Genomic DNA, 25296 nt, shown 5'->3' on the forward strand with positions numbered 1-25296 from the left:
ACAGTGCCTGACGGGCTTTGGGGTTGGAGGAGAAGGCATCGTGGATCACTCTCATTTCTTGCTTTAATGCCTGATTGGCTGGTAAGTCTCAGGATGTTTCAGTCCAACGTACCATATCCTGATCAGTAAAGGTAAAACTCAGACCTTTTCAGGTCATCTTATATTTGCTCCCATTCTACTCCAGCTTTGTCCAAAAGCCCCTTAGTTGATAGGAAATGGTAACTTAGACTAAATCATGGACCAGTTGCATTTGGGTCTTTGTGTGTGTGTGTGTGTGTGTGAGTGTGTGTTTTTATTCCTAGCAGGCTTAATTGCAATAACATTTATATCACATAACATAGTGCATTGAGGTTGTAATTTTCCTATCATCTAAATTGCAGGCTGAAATTGTGTTAAGGAAGAACTGTAGAGAATGAATTACTGCTTTCAAAATGACTAGTTTTAACCAACAATGTGACTGGCAAATGAATGCTAGAAACGGAAGAACATTTTGTATTTAATGTTAGTCAGCTGTACCCCGGACTTTTTGAGTGCATCTAGCTCACACTGTTTGCATTTTAAATTTATAACTGGCACCTGGTCTACCTAGAAAATCATTTTTTTCCTACTTAACATTGTATTTCCTTTGGAAAACGCATAACGGTTATTTTTGAATATGTCATGTCTTTTAGACTCTCCTACTGGATAGGCTTGGGTTTATTTGTAACAACCCAGAGCTGGGGTGCAAACTGGAAAGGACACAATTGACTTGCTGCAAGTACACTGTTTCCCCGAAAATAAGACCGGATCTTATATTAATTTTTGCTCCAAAAGGCGCATTAGGGCTTATGTTCAGGGAATGTCATCCTGAAAAATCATGCTAGGGCTTATTTTCCATTTAGGTCTTATTTTAGGGGAAACAGGGTAGTGAAATGAGCAAGTGAAAATTCAGCATCTCAAATACATCAGACTTTTTTTTTTTTTTTTGCTTATTCAACATGGTGACAATGAGAAACTGGTCTCACTAGGAAGCAGGCGTGTTAGTTGCAAAGGCGAGTGCTGGGTTCAAATCCTACCCCACCACTAACTGCACCATCCACTGGATGACCTCAGCAAATAATGCAGCCTACCTGAGCCTCAGTTTCTCCATCTGCAAAATGGACCTAATAATAAACCAAACCTCACAGGGTTGTGGGAAGGTAAAAGAGGCAGTGTCTACAGAGTGTTTAGCCAGGGTGAGTCCTCAGGGAAAGTTAGGCACTTTCAGTACTCTTGTTTTTCTGGATGAGTTTAGTTTGAAGGAGTCCCTGAAATAGGATTCTGACCTATGAGAACAATCTAGGTAATAAAATGAATCCCAAATCATAACATCTCAAGAAGCCTACACTATCCAAGCTTCCAGAGAATTCCATACTGAAATGGGTCAGAGAGAGAGATGAGACACCAAAAAGCACAGGGAAACCCAATGCCTGCAAAAATGAAGGTCTCCTGCAACAGAACTCTTCATAGGCGATATCTCATTGTCCACAGCCTTCTAGCCCAGAGCCTGGGTGCCTGCGTACTTTTTTTGACTCTTCCTATGATAGGGTAAAACTGGTGATCAGCTGGGGCCAGCAAATTAGAAATGTTGGTTGTGGCCAACTGGATGCTCCCCAGATTCTTCAAGGAAATGTTTTTCACTTCAGAGCCACTGACCCCAAACCTCCCCTCTCCACAAACAACTAGTCATTTGAACTTGACTTTTAGCCATAGGTTCTGCACACAAGCTCAGGCCTGAGTAGGAATGGCTGCTCTGTGGTGCAGGCAGAGCCCACAAGCCTCTTGAGAGTCAGGCACACCCTTACTGCATGTGCTCATCATTCAGGATTTGTCTGAGATGAAGAACATGCAGAGGAAATATTTAAAGGCTTGTCTTCCCGCCCTTTCCTACCTTTTTTTCCTTACCCCTCCCTGCTCCAAGGCCCTTTTAAAGAATGGGAATTTTCATCAGTGATGCTCAGACAATTTAATAGTTTTGGGGGAAAAAATTAAAATTAGATCCACACCTCACACTGCACACAAGAATAACATCCAAAAGAATTAGAGATCTGAATGTAAAACATGAAGCTATACAAGCATTTGGATAAAATGCAGTGAGTTCTTATATAATGTGGAATGAAGGAAAGGTTCTCTAACTGTGCCTCCAAATCCAGAGGCAGTAGAGGAAAAGATTGATAAGAGCAACTACATAGAAGAAATTTTGAAATTTACCTGACAGAATACACCACAAAGTCAAAAGACAAGTAACAAACTGGGAGAAAATATTTCCAACATACATCACAGACAAAGGACTAATATCTCCAATATAGGGAGAATTCTTAATACTTAAAGGAAAAAAAAAATCAAAAACTGAATACAAAAATGGACAAAAGACATGGACAATTCACAAGATGAGGTTATAAAAATGGCCCTTAAATATATAAGATGTTTAACTTTATTTACATTAAGAGAAATGCAAATTAAAATTACTCTGAGACAACATTTCTCATCTATGAGGCTGGAAAATATTTAAAAAGCTCCACAACACACTCTGCTAAAGAAACTGAGTGGGAGATATACATGCTCTCACACTGATCGGGAAAATCCAAATTGCTGTCACTCTTGAGGAGGGGAATTTGGCAATAGCTGACAAAACTACTTGTCTTTGACCCAGCAATACCAACTGTAGACATTTATTCCAAAGACACACTTCTAACAATGCAAAAATACATATACATAAAGTTATTAAAGCATTGTTATAATTGAAAAATATTGAAAACTGCCTGGAAGCCTAATCATAAGAGGGTATTTGAATAAACAAAAGCACATCTACCCAGTGGAGTACTAGACATCTGTAAAACATATTGAGGAAGATTGCTGTGAACTGCTATGAAGTGATTTCCAGGATATGCTGTTCAGTGAAGAAAATATGTATTTGCATTTTTTTTCCAGAAAGAAATACAGGGAGAATAAACCAGAAACTGACAAGATTAGTTACCTACAAGGAATGGGCTGGAACATGGTGGAAGAGATAGTGGGGTGAGAATGGAATAGGAGGGGTAGGTATGTGAACGGAGTAGGACTGATGGGGGTGGAGTGGAAAGGATGGGGCTGGGGTATGAGGGACGGAGGGTTGGGAATGGAGCAGACGTGATGAGAGGTGGAAGTACCACTTTTCTTAGAATACCTTTTGGTATAGGTTTGACTTTTGAACTCTGTTAATGTTTACATACTCCGAAAAAAATTAAGTGAACAACAATATGGAAAAGCCCTACAATGAAATATAAACATAAACACACTTAACTGTATTTCAAATGAATAAGCGTAAACATAGTGGAAGGGGAGGAATAGTTGTTCCAAACCTGTTATGACCTGAAGTGCTTTATTTCCCTACAAGCCTACTTTGACATGGAAGATGGTACTTTTTTGCTAAAAGAGCTGTGGAGGAAAGGAGGGAAAACTTGGGAGAATGGGTGTTTGAAACGATCCTTCAGAGCTCTTGTAGCACATGTTTTTATGGGTTCTTAGTGCAGGAGCAATTCAAAGTGGACTTAGTTGTACAGATAATAAGCATGAGGGTAAAGATCACAGCAGACATTTGGTTACCAAAGGCGAGTATATCAAGATTTTACATATATATATATATATATATATATATATATATATATATATATACACACACACACACATATATACACACACACATATAAAGTATATATACATATAAAGTATATATGTTATAAAATATATAAATTTTTACTACATATATATTAAATAAAATTTTGCTTGATGCCACCGTAAAATAAAATTTTGAAAGAGAAGCAAGAAATACCCAAATGGGGTCCAAACAAGAATATCAAGTGGTTTTTTCTTATCTTCCAAGTAGAACTCCTCCAACAGATATTTATTGAGTGCCTACTATGTACGAGGCATTTTTTGTTCCAGGAGAATAAGTGACAAGGCCCTCATAGAGACAGTGAACGAGAAGACAATCAGATAAGACAAATTTAAAGAGGGAAAAATGTCTCTAAGACAATAGAGTGGAGTTAGGAGCTCCTTGTGCTGAGATAGTCAAAAATTCCTTTTCAAATAGGAGGCATTTGGGCTGAGGTCTGAGTGGGAGAAGGAGGCACCATGTGGTGATCTGAGGAAGAGCGAGACAGGCAGAGGAAACAGCAAACGCAAAGGCCCTGGGCTGGGATCAGACTTGGAATGTTTAAGAAACAGAAAGACCAGTGTGGCTATAGCAAAATGCACAAAGAGGAGCCTGGCACAAGATTAAGTAGGAGTACATTATAAAATAATAAACCCACTCAGATAAAGCTATATTCTTAGAAGACTGACCAAAATTATATTCCAGTTCCCTGGACCTGAAAATTGAGTTTCTACTTCATGAAAATTCCTATGCCTGAGATAAAACTTGAAAAGAATTTAATGAAAAACCTTTACTCTTTTCCTTATCTGTTCTGGTTTAGCTGTTTTCTCAGAGGTTGTCAGGCAAGGAGAGGAAGCAAACTTAATGTTTTAAAAATACAATTGCTTTATGAAGAGTGATGCTGCTTTTTAGAATATGTGACTTTCTGCTGGAAGACACTTTCCCATAGCAAAATGGAGAGGCAGAGGTGCCAAAAATAATTTCATGGTTCATGCCACCATTAACACTCTGCCACAACCTGTGAGAGCAAGACTCTTCTGCTCAAGTTTGGGGAAGGAAGGGCTTAAGTTTTAGGCTTTGTCCAATTTGGTCATCCAAGCAAAAATAGTGGCGTGAGTGGCGTGCTTTGAAGGTAAACATGTGAGCAGCACTGGAGAACATTCTTTAGCCTGGAAGTAGAGCTGTTCTGTTAACAACCATCCAATGCTTTGGATGGGAAGGACCAGCCTTTTGCTGTTCTTGCAGAATCTGGTTCAGAGCAATCAAACCACAGAGTCATTTTCTTTCTTTATATCAATTTCAGGTATATAACATTATAATTCAATATCTGTATACTATATTGTGTGCTCACTACCAAAAGTCCAGTTTCCTTCCATTACCATATATTTGATTCCTCTCCCCTCCCAATCCACCCTCCTCTCACGCTTCTTTCCCTCTGGTAACCACTATTCTGTTTTCTGTATCTATGAGCTTATTTTGCTACTTCATTTGTTACTTTTTGTTTCATTTTTTGCATGTATGAGCTGACCTCCTCTTTCTGGTAGGCTGGCAATGAGATGCTCAGGGGACATGGAATGAACACATCCTATGAGTGGCTGTAAATTCACAGGACGGCACAGGAGAGAGCAAGAGACCAGATATGCCTCCATTTGTGCTTCACTTAGCTTCATTCCAGCTCCCACCTGTACAGAGAAGGAGGCATCACTCAGGCAGTGCTTAACCATGCCCAGCCCCGAGCCCTCAACCCCCTGGGTGTGCTGTGAGTCCTGCTGAGTCCTGTCCCCGCAGGGAAGGGGAGAAAAAAGTGAGGGGACCTCTCAGATGAGCCCTGGGAGGGGCACTGCAGACACCCACTTCTGGAGCCGAGGATGCCAGCATGGGGTTTTGCATCATACCCCAGTGACAGATGGTCAACACTATGCATGCTTATAAATCACCAGCCCATCTTGCACCACGAAAGAAGTTACATTCGTTTTGGAGGCTTTTTCATCAGCAAGGAACATGGCTATACCTAGGATGAAAAGAGAACTGGAAATGATTTGCCAGCTGCAGCCATAAGGACGCTACGGTGAGGGTGAAAGCTTCTGAGTTCTGATCCCTCGGAATGGCTCCCGGCCCGCTGCAGGTGAGGTTGGCCATTTGGGATCACTTCTCCAGAGAGATGAACAAAGACATCCCAAACACTGCTGTTCAGCTGAAAAAGGAGCCCACCCACATGCAAGCAACATCCTCGGAAACTGGTAAACAGGGTGATACGTCTTTCAAATGGGCAGGAAAAAGAAAAGAAAGAACTCTAACAATCCCTGTTTATCTTAATTTTTAAAGAGTGTTTTCAATCATTTGCTATAACAAAACTTAATCCCAGGATCTTCTGATAGTCTAGGTCTAAGTACTCCATTGGTGTGGAGTCATTTATGAGAAATGCCACCAACTCCGTCTGTATTTGGGTGCTTCTTTCATAGCTATGGGCCTTGCCCTCCTACTCCATGCCCACCTTTTCTTTTCTCCTCTTGATTATGCAGTTTCCTTGCTTATTACTGTTCCAGATCACTAGGGTTTAAATGCAACATTACATGTTCTGCTGTCCTATTTGATGGAAATGGCAATTAAAACTCGGGACACCTCAAGAATTAAGGTTTTTTTAGGATATCCAAGTCCTAGAACCACCATAGGTTCCACATTGGTGTGCCTTCAAAAGGAAAGAGAAAACCAAAAAACTACATATTAAAAGGGGCTATTGATCTATACCATATGATTAGAATAGAAATAGACAAACCACAGGAGCACTTATATTCAAAAAGAACGTAACATAGAATTTTGATATTCTATTACAATTTAATTTTGGTACCTAACAGAATAAGTAAATTGGGGAAACATCATGCAAATAGGTAAATGTATTTCTTTGTGTTACTTTTAAATATTTATTTACTTTGGATTGTTTTGATTTTTCACCATTTTAAAACAATTTTTAATTTTTCAATTACAGTTGATATACAATATTGTATTAGTTTCAGGTGTACAAGACAGTGATTAGACATTTATATAACTTACAAAGTAATCACCCTAATAAATCTAGTACCCATCTGACACCATACATCATTATTACAACATTACTGACTATATTCCTTATGCTATGTTTTAAATCCCATGACAATTTTGTAACCACAAATGTGTACTTATTAATCCCTTCCCCCTTTTATCCATCCCTCTAATTTCCCTTCCATCTTTTCACTTAGCATAATATCCTCTAGGTTCACTCATATTGTTGCAGATGGCAAGATTTCATTCTTTTTATGGCTGAGTAATAGTCCATTGTAAATAAAGCTAGGTGAAATAAATAATAAATAAATAAATAAATAAATAAGGTGAATAAAGCTAGATGAAAGCATCCATTCATCTGTTGACGGACACTTAGGTTGCTTCCATATCTTGGCTGTTGTAAATAATGCTGCAATGAATATGGGGTGCATATGAAGTTTGACAATTAAGTTCACGAACTTGTTGCAACGATGTTGCTAACATTTTTTGATATCAGAGTTATTATTCATTATGAATTTGTACCAACTGGACAACCACATTTACTATTTGGAAGTGCTGATAAGCCTGCATGAAAAAGTTAGATGGCTTGAACTTTTCGCCAACAATTCATGGCTCTTGCATCACGACAATGCACCAGCTCACACGGCACTGTCTGTGAGGGAGTTTTTAGCCAGTACACAAATAACTGTATTGGAACACCCTCCCTACTCATCTGATCTGGCCCCCAATGGCTTCTTTCTTTACCTGATTATACAGGAAATATTGAATATTGAAAGGAAGACATTTTGATGACATTCAGGACATCAAGAATAATACGACAACAGCTCGGCTGGCCATTCCAGAAAAAGAGTTCCAAAATTGCTTTGAAGGGTGGACTAGGCGCTGGCGTCAGTGCATAGCTTCCCAAGGGAAGTACTTGGAAGGTGACTGTTGTGATGTTCAGCAATGAGGTGTGTAGCACCTTTTCTAGGATGAGTTCACGAACTTAATTGTCTGTCCTTGCATGTCCTTTCAAAGTAGTGATTTGGATTTCTTTGGATAAATACCCAGAAGTGGAATTACTGGCTTTTTGTCTCTTACAGCCTTTCTTTAAAGTCTATTTTATCTGGTATAAGTATTGCTATCCTAGCTTTTTATTCATTTCCATTTTCATAAAATATCTTTTTCCATCTTTCAGTCTGTGTGTGTCTTTAGATCTGAAGTGAGTTTCTTGTAGGCAGCATGTATATGGGTCTTATTTTTTTTTTATCTGTTCACCCACTCTATGTGTTTTGATTGGAGTTTTTAATCAATTTACATTGAAAGTAATTGTTGACAGATATGTAGTTATTGCCATTTTATTATTCATGTTTTTGATCTTTTTGTTTCTTCTTCTTAAATAAGTCCCTTCAACAATTCTTGTAACACTGGTTTGGTAGTGATGCACCACTCCTTTAGATTTTCTTGTCTGGGAAGGTCTTTATCTGTCCTTCAATTCTAACTGATAGCTTTACTGGGTAGAGTTATCTTGGTTGTAGGCCTTTGTTTTTTATCACTTTGAATATTTTGTGCCAACCCTTCTGTTCTGCAAGTTTCTGTTAAGAAATCGGCTGACAGTCTTATGGAAGCTCCTTTGTGAACAACTACCTGCTTTTCTCTTGCTGATTTTAAGATACTCTATCTTTAACCTTTGGCATTTTAATTATGATGTGTCTTGGTGTGGGCCTCTTTGGATTCATCTTGGGACTCTCTGTGCTTCCTGGCCTTGTGTGCTTTCTTCACCAGGTTAGGGAAGTTCTCCATCACTATTTCGTCCAATTTTCTTCATTATTTTTTCAATTTTTCACTCTCTCTCCTCTCCCTCTTGTACCCCTATAATACAAATGTTGGTATGCTTCATGTTGTCCCAGAGGCCCCTTTTTTGGATTCTTTTTTCTTTTTGCTGTTCTGATTAAGTGTTTTCTGCTACCATACCTTCCAAATCACTGATTGGATCTTCTGTTTTATCTAATCTACTGTTGATACCCTCGAATGTATTCTTTATTTCAGTCATTGTATTCTTCACTTCTGATGGGTTCTTTCTTATGTTTTCTATCTCCATTTTTATGTTTCCTATCTCTTTGTTGAAGTTCTTACTAAGATCATTGAGCATCCTTATAACCAGTGTTTTAAAATCTGCATCTGGTAGATTTCTTGTCTCCATTTTCTTTAGTTCTTGTTTTCTGGAGCTTTATTCTGTTCTTTCATTTGGCACATGTTTCTATGTCTCCTCATTTTGGTGGCCTCCCTGTATTTGTTTCTATATATTAGGTAGAGCTGTTACATCTCCTGGTCTTAGTAGAATGGCCTCATATAGTAGGTGTCCTGTGGGGCCCAGTGGTGCAGTCTCCCTGGTCACATGAGCCAGGTTCTCCAGGTGTGATCCTTGTGTGGATTTTGTGTGCCCATGTGTTGTAGTTGCACCTTAATTGCTGCTGGCATGTCAGTGGGAGGGATTGACCCTTGGGCTGATTCGTTGTGAGGACTAGCCATGAGTATAGGGGAGGAGCTATTGTGCAGGGACTGACCCTATAGAGCAGGATTCATTTTAGTGGGGCTCTGTTGCCTGATAAGTGTGCCCTTTGGGTATGTCATTTGTGGTGGTGGTTGGGTGCTACTCTGGTGTGGTCTGAAGCTGGCCACTGGGTTTGTTGGTTCTGAGGTCTCTTGGGAGGGACTTTGGTGCAGGAAAGGTCAGCTACTGCCTGCTTTTTGCCTGGGGCCATTTGGTATGAGCTACAAAGTGATCTGTAGATACTTGCCACTTGTGCTAGGCTTAGAGGTGCCTGGGAGAGGCTAAGCTCTGAACTAAGGCTGGCTGCCATTAGTACAGGGTTTGACACTGCTCTGGAAGAGGTACGGGGCACACCAAGGCCAAATGCTGCTTGTTTGGAGTTTGTGAACCTTTGAGAGATTTCAGGAGTTCTAAAGCATGAGCCAAGATAGGCCATTTGTAAGGAAAATCCACTGGAAGCAGCTTGGGTGGGCCTGCAAGTTGAGTGGGTAGGTGGGGGGATTCCAGGAATCACCAGAACCAGGTGAACCATGTTAGCTAGGTTGATGGTGGCCACCTGCGTCTATACACCTGATGGGGGGGAGGTCTCGACAAAGGATCTGCCAACACCTCTGTCTGGGAGAAACTTGCCCTCCGGCTTTACTCTGAAGCCAGAAAATTCTGTTCTTCCTTGTATGTTCTTGGCAACTTTTGAGTTGCTGTCCCAGTACTGGAGCTCAGAATGAGTGAGTTTGCCAGTGAGGTAGTCCATGCATGGGCCCATTAAGAGGAATGCCTGAGACTCCAGCAGTGCTCCATCTCACTGAGCCATCATCTCTACTGGTTTTCACAGTCAGATGTTATGGGGACTTCTCTTCCCAGCACTGGAACCCTGGGCTGGGGACGCTGGTATGGGGCTGGGACCACTCGCTCCTCAGAAGTACCTCCACAGTTAAGATATCCCTCCCTAATTTTAACAGCTACACATAAATATGGAACAAGCCCATTCCATGTCTCTGCCCCTCCTACCAATCTCAAGGTGACTTCTTCTGTATGTCCTTAGTTGTAGGACTTCTCTTCAGTTAGACTTCATGTGATTCTCAATGATGATTGTTCTGTAATTTAGTTGTAATTGTAATTTTTATTTGGTTTCAGGAGGAGGCAAGCGCAATATTTACCTATAATGCCGTCTTTCACTGTTTCTTTTGAGAAGTAAGGAGAGTGGAAAATTACAGCTAATAAGAAATAATTGATTACCAGCTCTTTCTTTCCCCAGGCAATCTTAATTCCTAACATATCACACTGGAATTGTCATCATCAACTGGGGAGGCAGAATTGCTGCATTTAAACTCTGTTATGGTGGAACATTAACTCATAACACATAGTTAATACACTCACACACATATATACACAGTCATAACGCACAGGCATACATGCTCACACACTTATACACGTCATAACACACTCGCATATGTACACATCTATACATAGACTTGCACACACACTCATACATATGCGTAGTCACATGCACATTTATGCAGACTTTATCTCTGCTTATGATAGTGGGTCCAAGTGGCCATCTTCACATCTCCAGTGAATGAAGAAATTTACTCTCAGTTTAGGTGCAGTGAGACCTGACCAAAATATCAAATTATGCTAAGGAGACTCAGAACAATGTTGAAGATACTGGTAATTTATGAACAACAAAGTCCTCACTCCTGGCCCACCTCCTTGGCTTTACATCCTGGATCATTTTGGGTCCAGACATGGGACTGAGGATAACCTGGGCACCTTCCCAGGCTCCGTGAAAGCTGTGGGAAGGCTGGACCATGCCATCTTAATGTCCACCTCCCAAGTGCTCAAGTTAGCAGACAACCTGGGCCATCCAGTTTCTGACCACCTTGCAGCTGGGCCGAGGGCAAAGCCCACCAAAGGTGTCACTCAGGTGTCTAAGGCTCAGGGACTGGAGGAACCAGAGGAGGGTTTAGCTGCCTTTTGATCACAGGTTTAGCGTCCAGTGCCAGAAGGCAGTAGAGTAGGGTTTCAAGAAAATATTGATGTCCCACACAGGCCCCCATGACTCCCCAGGGTCGTGAAGTTGAGCTTGTATTTGGTTAGTGGTAATGATCTCATTAGGGGTGTGAAAGGACCACCGCCAAGACATTCAGCCCTGCCGGTAGGCCTCTCCACCCAGCCCTGCCTCTCCTGTGTGGCCTTCCACAAGACGTGATCTGTGCTTCATAATTTGCAAAACAGCATTAAACAAAGGAAGTTGAGGACAATGGGAATGGGACACTGGCTGGATGGGAAGTGGTTGCCAACAGAGCCAGGGCAATCCTGCAAGCAGGGCCTTAACACAGCTGGCAGAGCACAATGTCACAGCTGGCTGCTGGCAGAGCTCCTGCTGAATAGTGCCTCCAGTCTGTCCAGGTGGTCAGGCTGACTGGCCTTTTAACTTTGTAAGTTTTATAAAAAGTGAAGAGAGAAAGAGAGAGATTTTCTAAAAACCCTTCTATTTCTTCAGTGGGCGAGAAAGTAAGAGGGAGGCCACTGAGCAGGAGAAAGAAAGAGATTAAGCAGCAAAGATGTGACAAGCTAATCATAGAAAACTCTTTCAATAGTAGTAATCCTTGCCATACAAGGACAAATATGAATGCTTTTCTTCTTGAATTTAGATTAACTTGGTGTCAGGAAGGGAACCAAAATGAAAATTGGTCTGACTGGGCCTCTTGTAAAGCTCAGGAAGGCACGTTGACTGGATTGATGAGGCCCCAGGAAAATGGCTGCTTTAAGAAATATTTACAAAAAACAGCTGTTACTAGGCAGCCTCTGGGTTGAAAGACAACAGTGTTTGAAGGCTGAACAGGCAAATTATTAAATATGTGAGATATGAGGGCGTTTGCCCTGTCTTTCTTCCTTTCACTGTATCACACACCGCAAGGTCACCTTGGTCCTGTGGATGCTGCTTAACATTCGAAAATCATAAAAGTTTGGTATTTTTAATATCCATTGTGTGTGGAAAATCTGATTATTATCAGTGTGTATTCAAACTTCCATGTATCAGGGCTATTATCCACAGTTCTAGGAGCAATAGGAAGTTGGTTTCATGGGAACATCATAATGAGGAGACTTGTTTGGTTTGAAGAAACTTAATGACTTATTAAGACCCAAGGAAAGGATGAGATAAACTAAGAATTGTCTGGGTGGGATGTATTTTCAATTTCTTATAGGCCGTGTGTCTGAACCTGCTGGAAGAGTCCAGTTTTCAGCTTAGATGACACTGATTTATCTTCTAGCTACTGCTTAGAGTAAATAACCTTGCCACCCCTTTCCAAGTAGTTTATCTCATTGTTAAACTTATTGGACTAGTCAATAATGCTGCTTCCAATCCAAACAGCATACTGTGTCTCTTCTGGCCAATGTCCTTATTACTTTAAAAATAGAGCAACAGCTGGCACATTGGACTTGTCCGTGGAACTCTTCATGGGCATTTGCAAAATGGGTTCTTGGTTTCATAAAGAATTTGTTTGCAATGGCAGAGAGAGGTCAAGGGACATGCTACCCAGGGGGCAACGTCCAACATCATGAAGTGCTTTAGTGAGGAAATGTCTGTGGGGATGACTGGTTGTAACCAAAAATTGTTGCTTTTGATTTAGGTGAAGTGGTAATGTATGTTTAAAAGAATGGCACCAGGCAGCCAGGACTGAGACGAGAGCAGTGTTGGTGACGCAGATGCCCGAAGAGGTGGTGGGAACTTGGCAGGGAGCTCAGTGGGTGTTATCAGGCAGTGACATAGTGACATTTCTTGGATGTTGTACTTTTGGGGCCATGTATCATTCAGTCAGGATGACTGACAGCTTTATTATGTGATTTACTTAGCTGCTGGGGATTTGTTCTGACAGCGTGCTTGATGTGTCCCTCTCCAGGACTGGCAGGCTACAGAGAAAGAGCCTGGGGTCCCCTACCCTGGTTCAGGCCAAGGCTGGTGTACCTCCTGCTCCTCCTCAGAGTCACCATGTTACCCGCAGAAACACATAGCGCTGGGCTTCACCTTGGGCCCCTTAGAGTCTCCTCCTGATTCAATCAGAAAAACAGAATGTACAAGACCTCCAATTTTTGCTAGGAATTTTTCCCCAGAGGGATGCTGTTTTGGTCAGCCCACGCTGCTATAACACAATACCACAGACTTGCTTAAAGAACAGAAATGTATTTTCTCACAATTCTGGAGGCTGAAGGTCTAAGATCAAAACATCAGTAGGGTTAGTTTCTGGTGAGGCCCCTCCTTGGCTTGTAGATAGCCACCTTTTTGCTGTGTCCTCATATGACCTTTTCTCTGTGGGCCCATGGAGAGAGAGACAGAAGTCTTCCTCTTCTTGTAAGGACACCAGTCCTACCTAATCAAGGCCCCATCCTTATGCCTTCATTTAACTTTAATTACCTCTTTAAAGGCCCTATCTCCACAGTCACGTTTGGGGTTACGGTTTCAACATATGAATTTAGGGGGTGGGGGGCTTTGGACACAATTGAGTCTGTAACAGACCTTTTTCTGCAAAGGTTTGAACTAGGCACATCATGGCAATTCTGGAAGAATTAAGGGTAGTCTCATCTTCTTCAGCCAAAATAATTGCCTCATTGATTTCTTCTTCAACCAACCAAAATTGTATTTGTATAAGGCTTTCCAACTTTCATAGAAGTCTTCTTGCATGAATTGCTAAACCAGAAGTTTTTTTTTTAAAAACATTGGGACTTCTGTATGATACAGTAATGATGGATGTATGTTGTTATACATTTATCAAAACCCATAGAATCTACAACACAAAGAGTAAATTCTACTGTAAACTTTGGATTTTAGTTATTAATAATGTATCAATATTGGATCAATTATAACAAATATACTACACTAATAATACTAATAGGAGAAACTGTGGGAGGGGGGAGGCTATTGAGAATTTTGTGCTTTCTGATCATTTTTTATAATAAACTTGCTAAGGTACTGTAAAGATTCTGTAGACCTTTTTGTAAAAATTCCCTTAAAATAAAATCTATTAATTAAAAAATGAACAAACAAAAAGCATAGGGTTGAATTACAGCCAACGTGGAGAAATTTTGTTTTTAATTCCTAGACAAGGGGTACAGCACATACTGCTGCTGTTCTACCTGTACCCCGTTGTAATTCCCCACTACTCACATCTGCTCCATGACTTCTATCTGCAGGTACATGTTCTTCTTTGCTGGGTCATCTGGCCCACAATAGAGGACTGGCCAGAAGTATTAGGAAATTAAGTTCTCATTCACAGGGAACAGCCTTCAAATAACGACAGAGAGGTGTGGGGGGAGGAATGTTGGCTCCCATGGCCCTGGGGCCAGGGACTCCTTGTGTGTTCTACACTGACCCCTAAGACCCCTAAAGGGATTGAGCTCTCGTTGCCCACCTGGGAAACCTGTTTGTTAGTGCCCGCTTTATCGACTCCTTTTCTTTCCTTGGTTCACTTCCCCAGTGCCCTCCTGATGTTTCCTTAATTCATGGCCAATTGCAGTCTCCCACTCATATCAGTGTCCTCAAGGAAAGCAGACTGGAGTTAATTTCTGCTACTTGGATCCCATCTACCACAATCTTTGATAAAGACCAAAAGCAGACATGTTCTTCTTGACTAAGTATCCTCAGAAACATAGTACCCATCCTCATAACCATCTCTGAAAGGGGGTAACATTGGCGACTTCCTATCTGATACTAATTTACAGAATCAAAAATGCCTGCAGGTATTTTAGGGTAGAGTGATTAAAAATCCGTGTCTCTTATAGTTTAGTGGTTACTAGAGGGTAAGGGGGGTGGGGGGAGGGAGATGAGGGTAAGGGGGATCAAATATATGGTGATGGAAGGAGAACTGACTATGGGTGGTGAACACACAATGTGATTTATAGATCATGTAATACAGAACTGTACACCTGATATCTATGTAACTTTACTGACAATTGTCACCCCAATAAACTATATTTTTTAAAAAGGGTGAAAAAAAAATCCCTGTCTCTTGCATGTGATTAAATTTACAAAGTCGGAAAACCACACATTTACCTCATGGGCCACTTTTGAGCCAAGAAAGACACGGGGTTCTTGCTCACCTTAGGACTGGCACAATCTCTACAAGGTCAGATATGAAAACTGAATAAAGTAGCAAAGTAGACATCAAGATACCTGTTTCCTACGCATAGCCTAGTGTGATTGAATACTCTATACAAGAAAGACTTAAAATTTGAAAAATAGGTACAAAAAAATAATTGGACATAAAGAAAGGTGTTTTGGAAAAGTCACTTTAAACTCGGGCACCTGATATGATCAGCTAAGGTACTTCTTTTTTTTTCTTTTAAATTTACTGGAGTGACAATTGTTAGTGAAATCACATAGATTTCAGGTGTACAATTCTGTATTACATCATCTATAAATCCCATTGTGTGTTCACCACCCAGAGTCAGTTCTCCTTCCATCACCACATATTTGATCCCCCTTACCCTCATCTCCCTCCCCCTACCCCCCTTACCCTCTGGTAACCACTAAACTATTGTCTGTGTCTATGAGTTTGTGTTTCTCATTTGTTTGTCTTGCTCTTTTGTTGTTTTTGGTTTATATACCACATATCAGTGAAATCATAGGGTTCACTGCCTTTTCTGTCTGACTTATTTCGCTTAGCATCACACTTTCAACATCCATCCATGTTGTCGTAAATGTTCCTACATCATCTTTCCTTAACGCCAAATAGTATTCCATTGTATATTATACCACAACTTCTTTATCCATTCATCTATCGAAGGACATTTTGGCCGTTTCCATATCTTGGCCACCGTAAACAAAGCTGCAATGAACATTGGAGAACACGTGTGTTTATGTATAAATGTTTTCAGATTTTTTGGGTAGATACCAGGAGAGGAATTGTTGGGTCATATGGTAATTCTATTTGTAATTTTTTGAGGATCCTCCACACTGCCTTCCATAATGGCTGCACCAGTCTGCATTCCCACCAACAGTGTATGAGAGTTACTTTTCCTCCACAGCCTGTTGTTACTATTTGTCTTGTTGATGATAGCCATTCTGATTGGGGTGAGGTGATATCTCATTGTGGTTTTTATTTGCATTTCTCTGATGATTAGTGATGTTGAGCATTTTTTCATATGTCTATTTGCCATTTGTATGTCCTCTTTGGAGAAATGTCTCTTCAGGTCCTCTGAACCCATTTTTCAAATGGGTTGTTTGTTTTTTTGTTGTTGAGTTTCATGAGTTCCTTGTATATTTTGGATATTAGCCCCTTATCGGAGGCACTGTTTGCAAAAATCTTCTCCCATTCAGTTGGTTGCCTCTTTATTTTGTTGATGGTTTCTTTTGCTGTGCAGAAGCTTTTAAGTTTCATATAGTCCCTTTCGTTTATTTTAGCTTTTACTTCCATTGCCTTTGGAGTCAAATTTATAGAATGCTTTTTGAATCCAAGGTCCATAAGTTTAGTACCTATGTTTTCTTCAATGCAGTTTATTGTGTCTGGTCTTATGCTTAAGTCTTTGATCCATTTGAATTAATTTTGGTACATGGTGACAGATAGCAGTCCAGTTTCATTCTTTTGCACGTGGCTATGCAATTCTCCCAGCACCATTTATTGAAGAGGCTGTCTTTTCTCCGTTGTATGTTTTTAGCTTCTTTGTCAAAAATTATGTGTCCATATTTATGTGTTTTTTTTCTGGGCTCTCAATTCTATTCCATTGGTCTATGTGTCTGTTTTTCTGCCAATACCATGCTGTTTTGATTATTGTAGCCTTGTAGTACAAGCTAAAGTCAGGAAGTGTGATACCTCCAGTATTGTTCTTTTTCTTTAAGATTGCTTGGGCTATTTGGGGTCTTTTGTGGTTCCAAACAAATCTGATGATTTTTTGTTCTATTTCTTTCAAAAATGCCATTGGGATTTTAATAGGGATTGCATTAAATCTGTATGTGGCTTTGGGTAATATGGCCATTTTAACTATGTTGATTCTTCCAATCCATGAGCACGGAATGTCTTTCCATTTCTTTGTGTCTTCTTCAATTTATTTCAAAAATGTTTTATTGTTTTCAGCATATAGGTCCTTCACATCCTTGTGGAAGTTTATTCCTAGGTATTTTATTCTTTTTGCTGCAATTTCAAAAGGAATTGCTTTTTGTATTTCTCTTTCTTTTTCCTGTTCTCATCGACAATTTGTTTGAATATATTCTCTGTTCCCTTCTCTCTTTCTTCTCCTTCTGGTATGCCCATTATTCTTATATTGCTCTTTCTGATAGTGTCAGAAAGTTCTTGTAGAGTTCTTTCATTTCTTTTCAGTCTCAAGTCTCTTTCTTCTTCCATCTGTGTAATTTCCAGGTTCCTATCTTCGATGTCACTGATTCTTTCCTCCATCTGGTCAACTCTACTACCTAAGCTGGTTATTTCATTCTTAATTTCTTCTATTGAGTTCTTAATCTCCAGAAATTCTATTTGGTTCTTTTTCAAAATTTCCATCTCTTTTGCAAAATGCTCATATTGTTTTTCGATTGTGTTTCTGAGTTCGTTAAACTGACTTTCTGTGTTTTCTTGCATCTCGTTGAGTTTTTTCAGAACTGCAATCTTGAATTCTCTGTCATTTAAGTCACATATTTCCATATCTTTAAGTTCCTTTTCTGGAAACTTTTCACTTTCTTTCTGAGCTGTCTTGTTGCCTTGGTTATTCATGGCAATTACTGATTTATTATTTCTCTTCCTAGACATCTGCTGGAGTGGTTTCTGCAACAGGTTGATAGGAAGAGGTCTTTCTTTTTTTTTCCAATACTTGTTGGTAGAATGTTTTATTTTCTCTCCAACTGCAGCCTTTTTTTCCCTGTCTCACACGGTAGTGCTAGGTTTTCTCTGCACTATTCCAGCTTTTCACACAATGGGGGGATTCCCTTGGAGTCGGGCTTCTCCTATGTTAATAGTTCGCCTGGGTCACAGGGCGCAGTGTCCGTGTGGGGATGCAGAGAGCTTTTGAAGTTCCAAAGCTCTTTCTGCACCAGATTCAGAGCCCGTATGTTTCAGCAGTTCTGTTTACTTCTGCAGGGATACGCCCAGATAGGTGGGGCCAGGGGGTCAGGGGCGGGGTGAGTTGTGAGAGGTGGCCCAGAGTAATGGCGGCGACCACCACCACAGCCAGTCCTGCTTCCACAGCTCCCTCCCCTTTGCCAGAACGAGTTGGGCTGCGAATCTTGTCTGTGGTCCACAGTTCTCAGAACAGCAAATATTCTATTCTTCTGCTCTGATACTGCTACTGTTCCCTTCTAGCACCGGGCAGGTGAGGGCAGGGCGAGCTCTGGGAGGGTAAGGAGGGGGCAGCTAGTCTCAGTGTCTAAGACTTCTGTTCTCTGCTCGGCAGTGAGGGCTTAAACCACCATTTTTAGCCTTCTTCCCTCAGTCATTTCTTGGAGGTCTTTGCCGTGAGCATTGGGTTTAGCCATGTTATATGCTGTCCCCTCAGCCCTTTGGGCCGTAAGCGGAGCCCTAGCAGTTCAAGTCCTTCCCTCTCCCGCAGCTGCGGTTTTTCCGGGATGCAGCGGGCTCCGAGCACTGAGCTAGGTCTGCGTCCTGCGCCCACGCGGCTCCGTCTCCGCACTTCTCCCTTCCCTCCTCCCCGGCTTGGGCGATTCTCCCACCTTTAGGTGAATTCAGTAGTGGACCTCTTCGTCTTGACTGTCTGCTGTGCAGGGAGTTATTTGTGGAGTTATTGTTGTTCGATTAGTTGTAAATTCCATGGGAACTTTACAGACGCTCACCTCACGCCGCCATTTTGATGACGTCCTAAGGTATTTCTTAGCTGTGGTGAGCTGAGGGATGTGGGCACAGAAGAAGTTGTTGCCTTAGTTTACTATTTCGGTATATTTAAAGCTCTAGCTACAAGTACTTAGAAGGACTTTTCCAGAGGTGTGCTCTCAACAGTGTGTAATGAAGCTTCCTTTCTCTATGTTCAGGGCTGGTTTGCATGCTGAAGCAAGTGCCCACTGGAGTCTGTGCTCCATTAACCCTAGAACGTCTCAAAACAGATTGATGTCACCTTGTGGGCTCCTGAGAGGACAGCTTCTTTCTCTAAAGAAGCACCAACAGAACCATCTATTCATTCTCTAATTGGTTACTTCATGTGAACAGGTAATAAATACATGAATATAATACAATTATTCAAATAGGAATAATAAAAGAATACCTGTAGACATTCCTCGCCTCTATTCCCAGCTTCCAGTTTGGCTCTCCAGAGACAAACATTGTTTTAGTTTCTCCTATACTAATGCAGATATGTGTTATGTGTATTCAGCATAAGTTTGTCCTATTTTTAAAAAATAACCAGTAGTGTGGGATGCTCCCCGAGATTTCTGCAACTTGCATAATCCCTGTCTTGAGTGTAGCTGCCTGTGAAATGATGGGACATCTCTCCCATGATTAGGTAAGTTTCCTTATGTCAGACTCCACCATAGTGGACTGGAAGGAGGTGCTCCTATTGGCTTTGAAGGAGTGAGCTGCCATACATAGGAGGACCACATTGTAGAACTGAGGATAGTCACAGAAGCTGAGAGTGATTCCTGGCTGCATGTTAGAAATGAACCAGGTTCTGCTGACAACCAGTGAACTTGGAAGAGGAGAACAAACCTCAGGTGAGATCTGAAGATAGCTTGATTTCAGTCTGGTGTCAGAAGACCCTGAGCACAGGACCCAGCCAATCCATACCCAGATTCCCGACCCCTGGAAATTGTGAAATAATAAATTTGTGTTGTTTTAAGCTGCTATATTTGTGATAATTCATTACACAGTAGTCAAAAGTAATGCAAGTAGTGTACTGTATGTACAGTTATATAGCTTTCTTTTTTATTAAAATTTACTTTAATAAATTTTAACAATGGTTAGTAAAATTACATAGGTTTCAAATGTACAATTCTGTAATACATTGTCCATATATCACTTGTGTGTTCACCACCCAGAGCCAGTTCTCCTTCCATCACCATATATTTGACCTTGTTTACCCTCTTCTACTATGCCCCTTCCCCCCTTACCCTCTGGTAACCACTAAACTATTGTCCGTGTCTATGAGTTTTTGTTTCTTATTTGTTTGTCTTGTCCTTTTGTGGCTTTCAGTTTTATATCACACATATGAGTAAAGTCACATGGTTCTGGACTTTTTCTGTCTGACTTATTTCTCAAGAGCTATCCATGTTGTCGCAAATGGCAGTATTTCATCTTTCTCATAGCAGAGTAATATTCCATTGTGTGTGTATACCACATCTTCTTTATCCAATCAACTATCACAAGGACACTGGTTGTTTCCATGCCACTGTAAATAACGCTGCAATGAACATTGGAGCACATATATCTTTAAAGATAAATTGTTTTTAGATTTTTGGGATATATACAAGAAGAGGGATTGCTGGGTCATATGGTAATTCTATTCGCAATTATTTGAGGAACCTCCACACTGCCTTCCATAGTGACTCCATCTTGGATATGATTCCAATCAGTATTTTCTTTAGTCCTGCTTATGAACAGCTATTTGTTTGACATTTGATTAGTTGAGTTCTTTTCTAAAGAAGGCTATGTTTCATAAATAGTTCAGTAGCAGCATTACTTGGTAATGGACTTTGGCTGTCAACCAAAATGTGAAAGTAATTTGGCCAAAATAATTTCCCAGTCTTTTTATTTTTATTGCTTGGTTTATTGGTTTGAAGATCAAATCAATGAAGAGCCTTCAGATAATTTCCAATGGTACATATTTAATAAATGAATTTGCCCTGTTATGGTTTTAATATGCAGTTTTATTTTGGGGACTTTTGACCATTACTGGCAAGTTTTTCAGCCACTCAGTTTTTCTTTCCTCTGGCAAGTAGCTAGACCACATGTCTCAACTTTCCTTGAGTTAAGTTTGGCTGTGACTTCTGGCCAATGAAACATGGCAGAAGTGATTTATGCCCCTTCTGGGTCTGGCTCATAGAAATCTCCCACTGGATCCTTCACACTCTCTTTCTCTCTCGTCCCACCTGCTAGCTGGAAATAGAGGTCTCAGAAGAGAACTTCAGATTCCAAGGTATGATGGAACCTCAAGCTGGAGGAGACTGGTTTCAGAACCACTAGGTGAAGGACTGCCTCTGCACACACACATTGAACTATTATGTGAATGAGAAAGAAACTTCCATTCTGTTAAGCTGCTGAAATTTGATGGTTGTTTCAACAGATAGCCTCCTCTAACTGAGATAGGGCTGAGAATTTGTTTTTCAAAAAGAATTCTTTAATTTGCAAGCAGAATCACCCTAGGATCTCTTTAAATTGCAGGATCACCTCACACAGGTGATATGATACCATTTATCACAAATCAACTTCAGGAGCACATTGGTTGTGCAAGCTGTCAGCATGTTCAGGGCCATGCTCAAAGTGGGTGCTCAGCAAAACTTATGTGCTGAGCTCCAAGTTTAAAATATACAGAGTGACATTTGTAGTTGGCTCTGATTAACATCATGATCTCCCAATAATTAGTTCCAAATTTGTTTTCCTAGACATGTTGAGTACACCTTCTTTCTTAGTTGGGCCCAGGACACAGTCTGAAGGTCACTGCAATTTCAGGAGAGGGAAGAATTCAGGCTGCAGGCACACTCCCTATGATCCACAGTCCTGCCTGAGGAATCAACAGATAATACAGCTGAACCCAGTGTTCAGGGAAGAGACCTCGGAGCAAGCATCAAATACAGAAGGGTAAGAACTGTGGTTTAGGCCCTCAGTGACAGGCAGAAAACAGAAAACAAAGACATGGAGCCTGACCGATTTCCCCCAACACCCTCCCAGAGCTCGCCCCCCACCCCCTAGTAGTAGAAGCAAGCCCCAGAAGAAGCAATAGCAGTGTCAGATTAAAGAACAGAATATCTACAGCCCTGAGAACTGGAGAGACAGTTCCGCAGCAACTGACACACAGTGCAAATAATTCTGGTGATAGGGAAGGAGCTATAGAGGCGAGACAGCTGTGGGCTGGAAGTCGCCATTGCTTGGAGACACAAACACACCAGCCGTCCCTCACAGACCAGCCCACCTCCACCTTTCTGGGCAGATCCCTTCAGGAGCAACCAGAGTTTCTGAGACACACAGGATCTGCATTGGGCTACAGGGGCAGCATTGAGGTTTCAGAAGCCCAGAACTCTATTGCCCACCACATCCTTCCCTGGGAGTGGTGCCCTGAGACCCAGGCAACCTGCTCACAGTGGGGAAGCTCACCTTCCAGGAAACCCCTCATCATATGAGAAGCTGCAATAGCACAAGAGAAAATAAAATGCTACAGCATGAGATAAAATAAAAGTCTGCAGCGGGAGAGAAAATAAAACATTCCAGCAACACCTACTGGAAAGCAAAAGAAAGATCTCTTCATATCAATCTGCTGCAGAACCCTCTCCTGTAGATGCCCAGGAAAAGAAATAATAATTCGTTAATTGCTATGAATAACCAAGGTAGCAAGGCAGCTCAGAAAGAAAATGAAAAGTCTCCAGAAAATAAATGTAAAGATATGAAAATATGTGACCTAAATAACATAGAATTCAAGATTGCAGTTTGTAAAAACTCAGTGAGATGCACGAAAACTCAGACAGTTTAATGAACTCAGAAACAAAAAACAATGAACAGAATAAATATTTTATCAAAGAGATTGAAACTTTTTACAGAGAACCAAATAGAAATTCTGGAGGTGAAGAACTCAATAAAAGAAATGAAGAATGAAATGGCCAGCTTAGGAAATAGAGCAGACCAGATGGAGGAAAGAATTAGTGATATCAAAGAGAGAAATATGGAAATGACACAGAAGGAAGAAGAGAAAGACTTGAGAGTTAAAAGAAATGAAAAAACTTTCTGACTCCATCAGAAAGAGCAACGTAAAAATAATGGATATACCAGAAGGAGAAGAGAGGGAGAAGGGAACAGAGAGTATATTCAAACAAATAGTCAATGAGAACTTCTGAAAAACCTGTGGAAAGAACTAGATCCTCAAATCCAAGAAGCAAACAGAACACCTAATTACCTCAATCCCAACAGGCCTTCTCCAAGGACATTATATTAAAGTTGTCAAAAATTAATGACAAAGAAAGAATTCTCAAGCAGCTGGAGAAAAAAAAAAGCAGTAACCTATACGGGAAAGCCCATTAGATTATCATCAGACTTTTCAGCAGAAATTGTACAAGCTAGGAAAGAGTGGAATCAAATATTCAAACTATTGACAGAGAGAAATTATCATAAAGGAATTATATATCCAGCAAAGATATCCTTTAGATATGAAAGATTAATTAAGACTTTTCCAGACATACAGAAGTTCAGGGAATTTTCTAATACATGACCTGCATTAGAGGAAATACTGAAGGATTTCCTTCAGTATTGACCTGAAACAAAAAATCAAAAGAATACAAAAACATGAGCCAGATTACTAACAGACAGAAGTAGGCAAACCTTGCACAAAATAGGGCACTATACATTTAAACATAACATAAAGGGTAAAGATGATAAAAACATTAAAAACAAATGAAAAAGAGAAGAAAAAGACAACTAGCTACTGCAACTCAGAAACCTACTCACAGCATAAGTAGGGATAAGTGACAACAAAAAATTAAAGGGGAGAGAGTAAATGTCTGAATCTGCAAAGAGGAATGGAGATAAGAAACATGCTGAAGAAAAGGAGACTACCGTATATGAGAAACTTTTTAACATAAACTTAATGGTAACAACTCAAAAAAATAAAAAATCCAGAATTGAGACTATAACATAAAAAAAGAAGAAAAGAGGGGAAAATTATAAAATACCACCACACTAAAATAACAGGTAACAACAAAAAGGCAAATGATGGAGACACCAAGCTACCAGAAAAAAAGAAGGGCTATATGAAATCCTCATATATCAATAACCACCCTCTATGTAAATGGACTGAACTCACCAATAAAAAGGCACAGAGGAGCAGATTGGATCAAAACACAAAACCCAACCATATGCTGTCTCCAAGAGATGCATCTCAGCTACAAGAACTAATATACACTCAAAGTGAAAGGGTGGAAATTGATACTCCAAGTAAGTGGTACCCAGAGAAAGGTGGCTGTAGCCATACTTATAGCAAACAAAACAGACTTCAGAATAAAAAAGGTAACAAGGGACAAAGATGAAAATTTCAGAATGATAAAGCAGACTATAAAACAAGAAGACATCACACTTACCAATATATATGCCCCAGTCAGAGAGTACCAAAATACACAAAGTAACTACTAACAGAACTTAAGGGAGAAATTGACCAAAACACAATTATAATAGGGGACCTAAATACAATCACTGACAGCTATGGATAGATCATCCAAACAGAAAATCAGTAAGGAAATATCAGCCTTAAGTGACACATTAGATCAATGGACATAATTGATATTTATAGAGCACTTCATCCTAGAACATCTAGTATACATGGAACATTCTCAAGGATAAACCATATGTTGGGACATAAAACTAGCCTCAGCAAATTTAAGAAGATTGAAATCATCCCGAGCATATTCTCTGATCACAATGCTTTGAAATTGGGTACTAACTGGAAAAAAAAAAAAAAAGAAAGAAAAGAAAAGCTGGAAAACCACAAATATGTGGAGATTAAACAACATACTATTGAAGAATGACTGGGTCAAAGAAGAAATAAAAGAAAGATCAAAAGGTACATGGAGACAAATAAGAATGAAAATACATCCTATCAAAATTATTGGGATGCAGAAAAGCAGTTATCAGAGAGGAATTTATATCATTAAGGGCCTATCTCAAGAAACAAGAAAAACCCCCAATAAACAATCTAAGATTACACCTTAAAGAACTAGAAATAGAAGAACAAATGAAACCCAAAGTCAGCAGAAGGCAGGAAATAATAAAAATTAGAGCAGAACTAAATGAAATAGAGAACAAAAGGAAAATAGAAATACTTAATACAACAAAGAGCTGGTTTTTTGAAACTATTAATAAAATTGACAAACCCTTGGCTAGACTCAACAATAAAAAAAAGACACATATAAACAAAATCAGAAATGCAAGAAGAGAAGTTAACA

The sequence above is a fragment of the Rhinolophus hipposideros genome (assembly GCF_964194185.1).
Source record: "Rhinolophus hipposideros genome assembly, chromosome: 22".
In the NCBI taxonomy this organism is placed as follows: domain Eukaryota; kingdom Metazoa; phylum Chordata; class Mammalia; order Chiroptera; family Rhinolophidae; genus Rhinolophus; species Rhinolophus hipposideros.